The sequence below is a fragment of the Cibotium barometz genome, chromosome 2 (assembly GCF_041138505.1).
Source record: "Cibotium barometz isolate CiBa-2024 chromosome 2, ASM4113850v1, whole genome shotgun sequence".
Classification (NCBI taxonomy): Eukaryota; Viridiplantae; Streptophyta; class Polypodiopsida; order Cyatheales; family Cibotiaceae; genus Cibotium; species Cibotium barometz.
Window position 1 is genome coordinate 14,734,607 of NC_141047.1, and position 14,666 is coordinate 14,749,272.

Below are 14,666 nucleotides of genomic sequence, written 5' to 3' on the forward strand. Positions count from 1 at the left end.
TAAGTACTTGGGGACTAGTTGGGTAGCATGCAATGAAAGGCTAAAAGGATTATTTATTAATACTTGGGTTTGTTGAGATTAACTTGTAAAACAAAGTTTGGGTATCTCAAACCCTTTTCAGCCCCCCCTCACCGTGGCCTGGGAGCATGTACTGTATTGCAAGAATGACGAGTACAAGGAAGATCCAGCAGGCGACTCGATGTAGACATTCATATTTGGGCTTTGTAAAAGAAGACGTTCCTTTGGTGCCCCTCATGGAGCACACATTTATGGTTTAGCTATGCTATTGTGAGAAAAACACTGAGAGATCACAAGCCTCCAAAAAGCTAAAAGAAATGATGGGGAGTCGGTTAGAGATTTTATGAGCTGATTGAAGTATTTAAACTCTCGCTGTGCACCACCTGAACGTTTTATAAATAATCATTTGATTTGATAGATTTATCCGCAGTCTGAAAAATGAAGAGATCTATAATGGCTTGGTCATTAGAGGGATCACCAATTGGGATGAAGGCACATCAAATGCGATTCAGCTTGAGGATAATCTGATGATAAAAGGATCAAAAGGCTCCATTGATTTAAAATCCAATGCATTTGCAGTCTCGAGATTCAGCCCAATAACTATAAAACCCATTGTGAAAGAGTAAACTGTAGCAAAGATGTATGTGAGACTTCTCTAAATCGGTTGTGCATTGACATCCTTACTTTTTCTTTAATTAAATAAGCAATGGTCTTTAATACAGAGAAACAGATGTGTATAGGAGATAAGCCATATAGAAGATAGAGAACTTGTAGCCAGAGAATCTCCACAACACCTCTTCTTCACAAAAGACTAACAAAAGCTTGAAAACTTAAAGAACACTTTACCAACATGTCATGTGCACATCGGCCTTAGTCAAGCCTAGGGGAGCCTTTCCGGAGATCTACACGCTCGGGGTATTCCATTAGTTAGGATGCGTTTGTTTATTGCATAATCTTCTTTGCAAAGCGATGTTGTACTAACTGGATTTGGCGTTTGTTACTTGTATGCAGCTTCCGGTGAGATTATCACGGAGGCAAAAGTAAGTACTAGGCGGGGGCAGAGTTACTTTGGAGTCCGGGTACATTAGCCAGGTATGTGCGGTATGTGCACATTAGTAACTCATGATAATTCGTGCATTTTGTAGGCGCTTCAAGTGAAGCCCAAATTGAATGGTCGTTTAATTGGCAAGTTGAAACGTCAAAGTGGGTAAATCTAGAAAGTTGACTCATTATTCCTAGAAGGTGTAGGACCTATTCAATGATAGTTAGGGGGCCACTATTAGGCATCTTGCAGAGCATGGTTGTTTCTCGTACTGGTACGAATCTATTCGTACCGTACAGTTCGTACGGTATGGTACCACACGATATCGTACGGTATGAGTTCCCCTCCCCACCCTACCTTGAGAAAAAATTTTCCAAATGCTAAAAAAAAATAGAAATCCTGTTGAATGAAGATTCCAAATGCCCGCAATACTTCGCAACTTTCATGTCCACTCAGTATTCCATACGGGGTTGCTGAGAGACCTAAAAAATCTGGCAAGATAGATTGGTAGTGTACACTTGATTGGTAGGATGAGAGAATCTTGCTACATCACTTGGAGATCCCTGCTAGAGGTAGGCTAGACAGTCAGATCCTCAAGTTATGTACGAGGGAGAAGATTTGGATAGGGTCATTTTGATCTATAGAGGAGTCCCTAAACCTATCACCCTAGATGCACTGCTCGTATTTGTGCAAGGTTGGTCCCTTAGTCATAAACGCTACACTGGGAGACCTTTTATCCATGGAGGCTCTTTTTTGGAGACAATTGGGAGATCAAATTGGGAGAGACACATCTCCATGTTCTGGTTCCTCAAGCAGTGTAGACTCCTCCTCCTCCCAACCTTCCCTCACATTCAAGCTTGAAGCTCCATAGTTTATAAGTGTTAAAAAAAACCCGTATTTTATCGTATGATATTCGAAAATTTCATATTGTACCAAAAATTCCCATACGGTATCATATTGTGCGGTATCATATTTTCGTACCGTGACAACCATGTTGCAGAGGCTGAAGGAAGTCGCCATAGGGAGAGAAGCAATACCGTTTTTGCAACCGCAAGGCTACTTAGACATCGTTGAAAGATGAAAGTGGAATCCGTCTTGATGACTATTAGTCTTATGGATTTTGTTATTGATGAGGCCAATGAGGAGCAACTAGATGTTTTGAATATGTTCAAGGCTTGTTTGGCTTCTTAGTGATATTCTAATAATCATGCACGCATATTTCTTGTGTTGAAGTGCTCAGATTCCATCTTGGTGCATCTCCGTCCTTATAAGATTGCCTTTAAGATTTACTCATGGACTTGAGTCTCTCTATGAGCCGGGCTCTGTAACTTGAGGTCTCTTTGTGTTTGCTAAAGTTACATGCCAGCTTGGCTCCTCGAAAAAAATGCCACCGTGAACAACACAAAAATCCGCTTGACTCCGAATGCCCATAGGAACCTCCAAAAATAACTAGAATGATGAGATGCCGGACACACTACACCCAATATCCCTTGCCAGTGAACTGTGAACACATCATGTCCTAGCAACCTCTGAACAATGAACTTGGAACACATCCTGTCCATAGTTTTTGCTACAAGCAATGAGCATAGAACACATCTTGTTCATAGCTTCACAAAATATTGAAAATGGAGCTACTGTTAGCCCCTTCTCAAAGTAGCAAGTGAGGAGAGATTGTCCCATATGGTTAGAGAAGCACACCTTCGATCTCTTGGGCAAGGACTGTCCTAAGAGCACCGGACGTGCTAGAAGACGAATCAGACTCACTGTCTTGAGTAGTGTGCTTGCCCTGTCAAAATACGCAACAGAGATGATAACCAAATTTGAGACCACAAGAGCAAGTAGATTGCAGAAAATAGAGAGCACAAGAGAAGGAGAGAGATATGCGTGTAACTCTGCTCTATATACACAAGATCTCGAAGTGTAAACAAGATACAATGGCAAGGGGGCTATGGGGCCATTTATATGGCCCCAAGAGAGTAGTCGGCCAGTAGAAGGGGCAGCTGACAGGGACTGTATTCTCCACGACCAGCAAACTGCACCAGTCAGCCAGTTGTATCAAGTCGGCCAGCAGTGAAAGGTCGTGGACCTGAATGATCAGTTGGCCAGCTCATGGTGATGAACCCATGCAGTCAGCCAGCTACTAGGACATGCTGCCATCACAGGGCAGCCACCCAAGCCATGGAAAACGGGGAAAAAATATGGAGAGTGGGGAAAAATGAGAAAACACCTACAAAGGGCGGGCACACCCACAACAGAGGCCCTGGTGTCTGATAAAGACAGGAGATGACTTCTAACATGCTCTTCTTCTTTGAGGAAGACTTGTCGTTGACCTTGGCTGTGGCCTTCTTCTTGGACTGACAATTCTTTGCCAAATGACCTTTCTTACCACAAGAGTAACATCGACTTCGAACTTTCTTCTGCACCGAAGAAAGTGCCTGATCCCCACCATAAGTCACCTGTAGTTACATGAGGACGGATTCCTCTTCCAGAGAAAGGAGCTTAGGTCATCAAAATCCAATGAATGGATTGTGACCTAGCAATGCAACACTCTCACATCATACTCCACGAGAAGCTTTGTGAGGATTAATGCAGCCAACTGAGGAGAGGACAAGGCAGCACCCATTGCGAGCAAACTGGTCATGGATGACCTTGCCCTTTATTAAGAACGCCTGCAGCTACCTGTAGAAAACACAAGATTGTAGAGCTGACCCTACAAAGTAACAGCCCGCATGGAGGAATCCCTAGCATAGAGAGCCTCCAACTTGGACCATATAAGCACTAGTGATGGTTTGCACAGCCGGTGAGACCTCCTTCAAAATGGTACGCACTAGCGCCGAGTGTGTCTTCGTATCACGGCTCTCCCAATCTTCAAGTTCCAATAGGAATGCATCCTCCAGATCTTGGGTCCAATGACGCGGGTTCGAGGGACTTTCGGGCTGCTTCTCACTGCCCTGAACAGGTTCCCAAAGACCTTTGTGAATGAACCAAGACCGCATGTTCAGCTTCCAATGAGCATAGTTGGATCCATCCAACTTGTCCTCCTTGCTCGTATAGGGGGGACCTCTAACGAAAGGGCAATTGTAACACGAAAATCTTATCAATCATGAAAACTGAATAAACACATAAGCATGCTAGATAAAAGAAAGATAATAGCTCTGCACAGTACACCACACTAGGGGCCAGAAGATGCCCCCCCCCCTTATGGTTAGATTACCAAAAAGGAGTCTGCTTCCAAATACAACTTTGTGGGTGTCCAGGGATTCTCCACTAGCTAGCATCTATTTCTTTCAGTACAGTATGAAAACAAAACATATACTGAATTTGATGTCAATCTTCAACACCAGAGAGCATTCCCGGCATAAAGCACATGTAGGACAACCATGGACAGCCCACATTAGTTCAGGATAGCCTTGCATCTTCATCTTCCTCTTGTTTGGCTCACATAGCAAGTCGACCAGCCTTGAAGGGCTATTTGCAGCAGTCCACCAGCTCTCAGAAGCCACAAGGGAAGTCGAGCAGCAGCAGTTCACAAGCTAGATGGTCTCCGATCGGTAGAGGATGTCTCTCCCACAAATCGGCCAGCACTTCCCTGCCCTGACCAGCAGCTTCTTAGGGCTGTTAACAGTCGGCCGGCATCAAAAACAGTCACTAGATGAAGTCGACCAGACTTGGCTACACACCTGGTTGAATTCCGTCGTGGTAGGTAGTGGTAGATGGCTGTAGGAAGCTGTAGAACCAGTCGACCAGCTCCTCCCATGCACCAAAAAGCTGGCGCCCATGCAAAACTGGAGTTCTCCCCCTGTAATAGAGTTCCATTGCTGAAAATAGCCCAGTCGTGTGCTTTTCTGGTCCAAAAGGGGACGCCTACAAGAGACTGGCCCAAATCTTGTCAAGTGGGCATCTATTGGCTGCCACGTGCATTAAATTGGTCCTACCCAGTGTGAATAACTTATAAGTTGTTCGGTCACTTATAAGTGAGTGTGGACCTGCATCCATAATTATTAGTATGTGAAATCATAAAGCTGTAAATTGGGTTTTTGGTCATCTCCCGTCTGTACATTATCTCACAAAGAGCCTTTGTTGTGGGTGTGTGTCACCAATTGGCCGACCATTTGATCCATCTCCAGGTTTTGAGTCTCGTTCACTTGAGGCCAGGCCAGTGTCTCATGTGAAGAGGCCAGTATTTTGCTGACATGGACGGGAGCCAGACTGGTGCCACCCGTGTGTTAGCAAGATGGTGTCGTATGGACGGGAGCCAGACTGGTGCCACTCGTGTATGACCTGGACTGTGTTCGACCCATGGGATTGTCACGCCATGGAAGAGCCAGTATTCGTGCCGTGTTTTGCCTATGGGACTGTCACACCATAGGGAAACTCGTGCCTGGAACTGTGTCTTACCTATGGGACTGTCACTCCATAGGAAGACCAGGTTTTTATGTTTTTATGTCGTGCCAGTTTTGTGCCTACAGATATTTTGTACTTGTTCCATGAACGGGAGATATGTCCATGTTACTATTTGCACATGCACACATATTTTGCATGTTTGAAACTGTTTTCGCATGACATGTATTTTTGTGTTTGCCTGCTTGACGTGTTACTTATTACTGAGCGAGGACGCCTTCCAGTGAGTCGTGAAGTCTGCTCTGTATATAGACGAGTTTTGTGTTACCATATTATAGTAGTGATGTGTGTGAACACACTTAGGACCGCCGGGGCACTTTTTCCCTCACTAGGAGGTTTTTTCCCCCGTGCATTGTATATACGCCCATTATCTTTTAGGGTTGGTTATCTTTCATTTTTGGCACTCATAATACACTACAGTGTTGTGCTCAAGCTTCCTCATCTTCTTGAAGTTGTGTGTGCATTCCTGCAACCCTAATTCCAACAATTGGTATCAGAGCAGGCTTCCTCCTCCCGGGCAGCATCACCGGCACCTGCCGCTTCATCTCCTCCGATTGCAACGAGGTTTCACGAGCGTCTGCAGGTTAGTATATGCCGTGAATTTTGATCTGAAGTCATTTCGCCCTCCGTTTTTGCATTCCAAGTACTGCGCAGGCAAAATCGTCCTACTGTGCAGATTTTCTGTCAAGATTAAAATCTGCAGGACAGGTGCCCATTCGTCTGTTTTGGGCTGTGCTACATAGCACAGGTCGATTTTATACAGGTTTACCTCTTACAGACAGCATTTACATCTAGTAGTACAGTCATTGGCCATGGCTGACAACAATGATGTATTCCGCATGTTGGCTGCTGAGGATAAGTTGGATGGCACCAACTATCCATTGTGGGCATATATGATGCGACATGTATTGGTAGCAAAGGGGTTATGGAACATTGTGCAGGGTATTGATGCACGTCCTATTGTGGCTGGGAATGCTGCAAACACATCAAAAACAGGTACTGTTGATGATGGTGCAGGCACAAGTGCTGTAGCAGCTGTTCGAGAACCACCACTTTCAGCAGAGCAGATTCGTTGGGATGGTAGAGATGCGCAGGCTCATGCCTTGATTGCGCTGTCTGTCAAACGTACCATTATCCCACATATTCGCTCCTGCAGGACTTCTAAGGATGCTTGGGATGTACTTGCCACATTGTATCAGGCAAGAAATGAGGCTCGTGTTGCTTATCTCCGAAAACAGTTGGAAAGTGAGCATATGAACGAAGGTGATTCTATGGATAGCTTTTTGACAAAGATCAAGGATTTCAAAGAGCAGCTCATTTCTGCAGATGAAATCTTGTCAGACAGTTCACTTGTGCAGACTGTTTTGAATGGTCTACCAGATTCTTATCAGGGTTTTGCTTCCACTCTTCGCTTGATGATGAAAGGCAATCCCAATGCCTTATCATTTGAGGAGTTAGTTTCTGTTTTGTTGCAAGAAGACCAGTCAAGGCAAAACAGGAATATTATGCGTGTCGCAGATCAAGCTTTCGTTGCTAGTCAGAGAAGCGGGAAAGGTAAAGCTGGCTTTTCTTCTAGTAAGCAGAAATCTGCAAATGCTGCGCAACCAAAGAAGGAAGACAAAGATGAGAAGAAGGGTGACAAACAAAAGACATTTTGCAAGTACTGTAAGGGAAATGATCATGTCATCAAAGCGTGTCCTAAGCTGGCTGCGAAAGAGGCTAAGAAGAAAGAGGCTGGTATGGCTGTTGCAGATGCCTCTCCTTCTAACAATGAATCTGCTAATGTTGTGCTAGATACAGAATGGGCATTCAATGCGCAGTGCAGTTATGACCCATCTTTGCATGACACATGTATGTCTGCAGTAGATTCAGATGTATGGTACTTTGACAGTGGTGCCACTAAGCATATCACCTCGCAGCGTAGTTTATTCACTTTCCTTGAGTCTGCTCCCACAGGGAATACTGTCACTTGTGCCAATAACTCCTCTTATCCCGTTGAAGGAGTTGGACAGATTGTGCTGAATGTTGCAAATGGCAACACCTTTACACTTTTTGATGCATTGTATGTGCCAGGGATCAAAAAGAATCTGCTGTCAGTCTCCGCATTTGCCAAAACAGGTTTGGTTGTAAAATTTGTGGATGACAGATGTACTGTTCATGATCTCTCTTGTGGTGACATCATTGTAGCATCTGGTTCACTATGTCGAGGGCTGTATAAGCTCAATATGGATGGCAAATGTGTAGAGGATTCAGCATGTGCTATTATGGATACGCAGGCTATTTCAGATGCAAAACTGTGGCATGCACGTTTTGGTCATCTGAATTTTGCAAGTTTGCTGCGCCTGCAGAAATCTGAAATGGTGTCTTCTTTGCCTAAGCTTGAGGCACCTGTCAAGCATGTTTGTGAGGGCTGCATATTGGGTAAAATGCAGCGTGCTTCCTTTCCCAAAGATGGATCAGTGAGAGCTGAACGCAGATTGCAGCTTGTTCACAGTGATGTTTGTGGTCCCATGCAAACTCCATCATTTGGAAACTACCTTTACTTCGTGACTTTCATTGATGATTTTACCAGGCATGCATGGGTATATCCTTTGAAGGCAAAGTCCGAAGTGTTTTTGTGCTTCAAACAGTTTTTGGTTATGGCTGAAAATGTGTCAGAAAGTAAGATGGGCACCCTCCGTTCAGATCGAGGGGGGGAGTATATGTCTTCAGAATTTAATGCATTTCTGGCTGAGCGTGGGATAAAACACCAATGTACAGTGCCGTATACACCACAGCAAAATGGTGTGGCTGAGAGAAAAAACAGGTCTCTCATGGAAATGGCAAGATGTATGGTTAAGAGTCAAAGTCTACCACATGGTTTTTGGCTTGAGGCTGTCATGTGTGCCACTTATGTACTAAATAGGTGTCCCACCAAAGCATTACAGGTTGTCACTCCATATGAGGCTTGGTATAGCCGCAAGCCATCTGTTGGCCATTTACGTGTTTTTGGTTGCCTGGCATATGCATTAGTGCCTGTGCAACATCGCAGAAAATTGGATGACAAAGCTGTCAAATGTATTTTTGTTGGATATAGTGCTGAGAGCAAAGGCTATCGTTTGTATCATCCACAGACAAAGCGCATTTTGGTTAGCCGTGATGTTGTATTTGTGGAAGATGCAGTTCAGCCCTTGGTTTCATGTACTAAGGAGACAGATATCAGCTCACGTGATGTCTATGATACATTGTTGCCTCTTTTCAGTGGTGCACAGTCAAGTGCAATACCTCATGAGGCAGTTTTTCAGCCTATGCAGGTTTTAAATGATGGCACAGATCAGCCTATATCTGATGCAGATGTGCATGATGCACTTGAGGATGAGAGACAAGAGATTGAGGGCTCTAGGAATATGCCTAGATGGCTGGTGCAAACTTTGCGTGACAGCAAGTTGGATGCCCCTTTGTCTAGTCGCACTCGTTCTGGCTCTCATGGTGCCTCTTATGCGTCAGATTGTTATGCATTGGCTGTTTCTAGTATGTGCGATGAAAGTGAGCCTGTTTCATTTGATGAGGCACAAAGTTCAGAAAATTGGATGGCTGCTATGCAAGCAGAATACGATGCTATTATGAAGAATGGTACATGGTCTTTATGTGACTTGCCCCCTGGCAAGAAGGCCATTGGCACTAAGTGGGTATACAAATTGAAGCGTAAGCCTGATGGCACAGTGGATCGCCATAAGGCTAGGCTTGTTGCAAAAGGTTATGCTCAAGAGAAGGGCATTGATTTTGATGAGACTTTTGCTCCCACATGTCGTATGACCACTGTTCGTAGCATCTGTGCATTAGCAGCTCATAATGGTTAGAATGTACATCAGCTGGACATAAAGACTGCGTTCTTAAATGGAGATTTGCATGAGGAGGTGTATGTATCGCAGCCTCGTGGTTTTGTTCAAAGAGGGCAGGAAAACAAAGTGTGCAGGTTAAAAAAGGCTTTATATGGTTTAAAGCAAGCTCCACGAGCTTGGTATGAAAAAATACATGCATATTTGACTGCACATGGGTTTCAGAATAGTCCAACAGAAAGCACTTTGTATGTTAAACGTGTGGATGGTGTACATCTAATCATTGCTCTCTATGTCGATGACATGCTGCTCACAGGACCAAATGAGAGTCATATTGCTGATTTTAAGGCTGATTTGAATGCCTCTTTTGAGATGTCAGATTTGGGGCATTTGCATCATTATTTGGGGATACAATTTAAGCAGTGTGATGGAGGTATTGCTTTGTGTCAGACAAAGTATATTGAAACATTGTTGCGGAGATTTGGCCTTGAAGACTGCAAGCCTATTGCTACTCCAATGGAGACAGGTTTGAAGTTGAGTCTTCATGATGCTGGAGATCACTTGGATGTCACACTCTATCAGACAGCTGTTGGTTGCCTCATTTATGTATGCATTACGAGGCCAGACATTCAGTTTGCAGTCTCACAGGTGAGCAGATTTATGCATAGCCCAGGCATTAAGCATTGGCAGGCAGTGAAGCGTATCTTTCGCTATTTGAGTGGTACTCGGCATCTTGGGTTGTTTTATCCCAAGGGGGGATCATTGCCGCCAGATTTACATGTTTTTTTCAGATTCTGACTGGGCTGGTTGTTATGACACACGCGTGTCCACGAGTGGTTTTTGCTTCATGCTTGGAAGCTCATGCATATCATGGTTGAGCAAGAAGCAGCCTACTGTGGCCACTTCTAGTTGTGAAGCTGAGTACAGGGCAGCTTTCACAGCTACGGTTGAGTGTGTGTGGCTCAGACGCCTTATGGCTGATTTGGGTGTTGGGCAGCCATCTGCCACCACCATCTTCACTGACAGTCAGAGCGCATTGGCAGTTGCGCGGAACCCAGTGTTCCATGCTCGTACGAAGCACATTGAGGTGCACTACCATTATGTCAGGGAGAGACTCTCTGCAGGAGAGATCAGTTTGGCTTATGTGCCAACACAGGATAACCTTGCAGACCTTTTCACAAAGGCTCTGCCTCGTGAAAAGTTCGAAGCTTTTCGCAAAGCTTTGGGCTTACTCCCTTTTGTGGATTCGTCCACATAGCTAGACACTTCCCTATACATGAGTGCTAGCTCTTGTTCACCACATCACTCCATGGGGGATTTGTTACCATATTATAGTAGTGATGTGTGTGAACACACTTAGGACCGCCGGGGCACTTTTTCCCTCACTAGGAGGTTTTTTCCCCCGTGCATTGTATATACGCCCATTATCTTTTAGGGTTGGTTATCTTTCATTTTTGGCACTCATAATACACTACAGTGTTGTGCTCAAGCTTCCTCATCTTCTTGAAGTTGTGTGTGCATTCCTGCAACCCTAATTCCAACATTTTGGTGCATGTAAACAGGTGGTAAGTATATCGCACATGTTGTTTTAATATTTTATTTCTAACCTTTTGTTTTATGAGGTTAAAGTGTTCACATTCATTTAAAAGTGGGCACCCCCTGTGGGCACCCACTTAGGGGCCAAGGTGGGGAGCCCCACTTAAGTGAGTGTGGGGGTGGGCATGGTCACCTACCCACACTCCTCACCCACATGCAAGCGTAGTGTAACTCCACCTTTAATTTTATAAAAGAAAACCTTCCCTTTCAAGGGTGGGCATGAAACCGCTTCCAGCTTCTTTCGTAAAAACAAAGACGGCGACCACCTCCTACGTTTGCTTTTCCCTGGAGGCTGGTTGCTCTACCGACTGCGCACGCTTCAGGCTGCCCACCATCTACTGGCGACTGCAAGCGCCTGTCTTTTCAGCAAAGCTGCCCACCGTCTACCATTCCCGGGCTGCTGTGTATCAACGTGTGCAGGCAGCGACTGTATAACATTGCTGCGCTGCTGTTCACCCAGTCGCATATATGCTGTCCAGGCTGCGCTTCTGTACCATCTGTGGCGGCTGTTCCCTCTACTCGTGGGCTGCCCACTATACAAGACAGCAGAACAAACTACAGGCGGTTGTATTGGCCTAGACAGCTGCGCCAGCTTATCATATGGGCGGCTGTTTACTTTGCACTACAAGCGGCTGCACCCATTCTCTTTCTCAGCAGGCTGCGTGAGCTCTCTATCAGGCGGTTGCATACACACAGGTTACACTGCCTTGTTCTCTTGCAGGCAGACATGGGCCATCTTCAACAACTATTGCACTTCCTTTCAATAGGCGGTGTTTTCTTTCTCCCAGAGGCTACATCTTGGTATTCCACTCCAGTAGCTACACACACGAATACCTCGGGTATTGGTCTACAATCTGCAACCTTCAAGTAAGTGAATTTCAGATTTAAGTAAAAGTATTTTGTGTTAAATTTGATAAGGGATTCCCGACTCCCTATACGGCCACACCCGTTCGGTGCCGGGTTGTCCAAGCTCTGTTGGAGAACCTTGATCCAAAGGTGCTGAGATCGGGAGAGCCAGGCGTTAGTACGAGAGCGCCTGTTTGTGCGTGGTCTCGGAACACCAGTGAGGCGCTCTCTACGGAGTCCAGTGAAAGCACAGGACCGTAGAGACTGGACCACGCTAGTGGTCATTCTGCTTCGAGCATCTACATCGAATTTCGACTTCGAGCCTACTTGTTTGGTACTGTGTTCATATGTACATGGACATCATCTGGTTCTTGGAACCCATGGAGCATTGTATTTATTAAATACTCCCAATAAATATATCATATATTGAGGGGGGGTCGGCCCGTTCCGGCCCCAGCACTGGTGTCCATCTTTCCATTTCATTTCATTTCAATTTCAAGTTGTATTAAGTTGTCCATTTCAAATTTGTGGTTTTAAAGTTGTGCTATTAAGTGTATGGGTGTCCAACGGAGTCTTCCCACTTGACGGGATCGGTTTCATTGGTATCAGAGCACGGTTGTTTCCCTCTTTTTAGTGGGGAAACGAACCTGTGTACTGGACATCCCGCTTTTAGCAAACTTAAAACACAATGGACAGCCAAGGCAACCCTTTGGAAGTGCCAAATTCGAGGGGTTCATCTAGTGCCTCTGGTGGGTCTGATGTCCTGCGAGGTAGACACAAGCCCCTTGAAAGGGTTATTGATAGTGAATCAAAGGGTCAACTGTCTCCAGGAAAGACAATTATGCTTGAACAAGAGTTTGATGCTATGAGGGTTGAAATGGAACATATGAGAAAACTTTTGCGGGCTGATGTAACTTTTGAATCAATGGCACGGGAAGTGGGCAAGAAACTAAGGGAGTTGGCACTTGCCTACCTCCTCCGCAAAGGTGATATTAAAGCGGGGCATGACGGAGAGCTGAAATTCAGAAATCCACCTCGTTTGAAGCAATGAGATCACGCATCTCAAAGGTTGAAATCTTTTATGCAAAAGGAAGAGGTGACAGTCACGTCTCGACATGCATCTTCTCCACAAGGCACAAAGCCTGACAGATATATGTATGCCAGTGCTCATGGAGGGCATGAAAGTCACATGCATGCAAGACATGTATCTCATGGTGACAGGTCTGCTTCCAGAAAAATTTTACCTTCTGAGTTGTCTCATGGAGAGACATTACCATATGCAGGTAAGTCACATTCATCTGAGTTTCGAGTTCGTGGAGCACATGCCACCGTGATGACCCCTGGATCGAAGCCATTTTTAGCAATTTTTAGGGTTTAATAAGGGTCAATTATGGTCATTTTGGATGTATTTTCATAGTATTTGAAAGCATGTGTGTGTGGAATGTCATGGTATTTGCATGCATCATGATTGTCGATGTTGTCCATTGGTGTATGCACATTGCATGGGAATGGTGACGATTAACATTGTTTTGTACATAAAGAGGAGGTTGTATGTAAGTGGGTAGAGAGAAGAGAGAGATCGAGGGGGAGAGAACGAGGGTTAGTATGATGAGTTTCGAGCTCAAGCTTTGAGGATGGTTAGGTGGGAACGCAAGTTTGGAGACCTTAATGTGGTTACAAATGAAAAGTTTCAAATTAAAAATGGAAGGGTGGGTAGTTTTAGCGCCCGTTGGTACCCGCCAACCTCTTGAGAGCATATAAGAGAAAGAGAGAGGGAGCGTTTCTTTCTCTGGCTAACGTGAAGAACAAGAGGAGGAGGAGAAGGAGGTAAGCCTGTTTGTTTGTTTGTTGTTAATGTATGTGTGTGAACTCTGTACATAAAGAGAGAGAGAGAAACGTGTGTGTGCATGTGGGAGGTCTCCATGCTCTCCAGCTAAAATGAGGAGAGAGAAGGTGGGGAACCATAGCAAGTAGAGGAGACACTGTGTGTGGGTAGAAGAAGAAGGAAAGAAGAGAGAGGGCAATATGGCTGCGCTATGTGTGTACATGCAAAATAGGAAAGAGAGAGAAAGAGATTTGATCACTTTGACATGGTGCATACTTAAAAGTAAAAGCATGAGAGTGTGAGAGAATGTATTAGATTGTGTGCATTATTCTTGTGTTTGTGTTTTAGGAGGAGGAAGAGAAAGAAAGAAGAAGAAGAAGAGAGTTCACGAGAATAGTGAGTAGAGAGAGAGAAGAAAGAAAGAAAGAGTTTTGAAGTGTGAAAGAGAGAGAGTGAAGAGTGGAGTGAAGTGAAGATTAGCTAAATGTTGAATGCAGTGATGCTGTTGCAGATTGACTGAAACGTGGAAGTGTTGGAAATATTGGTTCTTTTTCATTAAATTCTTGGAAACAATTTACACAAAAACCATTTTGACATTAAATTTCTTTATTCAGTTTAGAATGGTGAAGTTGTGTCTTGATGATCTGTTGGGTCGTAGTAGTTTGTTCTTTTCCATTTGTGTGTCTGTGTGGGTGTGTAAATAAAACATTGTAAATTATTTCATACAAAAAGATGTCTTTTCGGTGTGTGTTTCTAGGATTTAGGCTGTGTGGTTGTTATTTAGGACGCATTCACTGTTTTAGTGGGTATTTAGTGCGTTGGACTAGAGAGTAGGAAGGCCAGTCATTTTTTGGTGCCTTCGTCGAGAGATCACTAGCTAGTTAGTAGCTACGGGATATCTCGGCGCATATATTTTGCGTGTGAGAACCAGGGTTTAGGAGTTCAAAAAAAAAGCTTTAAAAAGAAACAATTGTTTTGTTTGTGTGATTTGTTATGTGTTTTTGTTGCTTGTTTCGGTTTGCATGTGGATTGGTTTTTTGTGTTTGTTTGTTTTCAATTTTAGGTACATTATGTTTCTTGGAAGTTGTAATCTAATTGTTTGAATGGTTAGTATGTGCAG

General features: G+C 44.4%; 1 protein-coding gene across 1 annotated transcript in view; it reads left to right on the plus strand.

Moving 5' to 3' along the window:
• The first annotated feature begins 1,028 nt into the window (after nt 1-1,028).
• LOC147640690 (plant cysteine oxidase 1-like) overlaps nt 1,029-14,666 on the plus strand; it is a 31,842-nt gene continuing 18,204 nt past the window's right edge. Inside the window, exon 1 of the mRNA XM_086808732.1 lies at nt 1,029-1,110. The gene's annotated coding sequence lies outside the window, so the exon portion shown is untranslated. The remainder of the gene's footprint in view (nt 1,111-14,666) is intronic.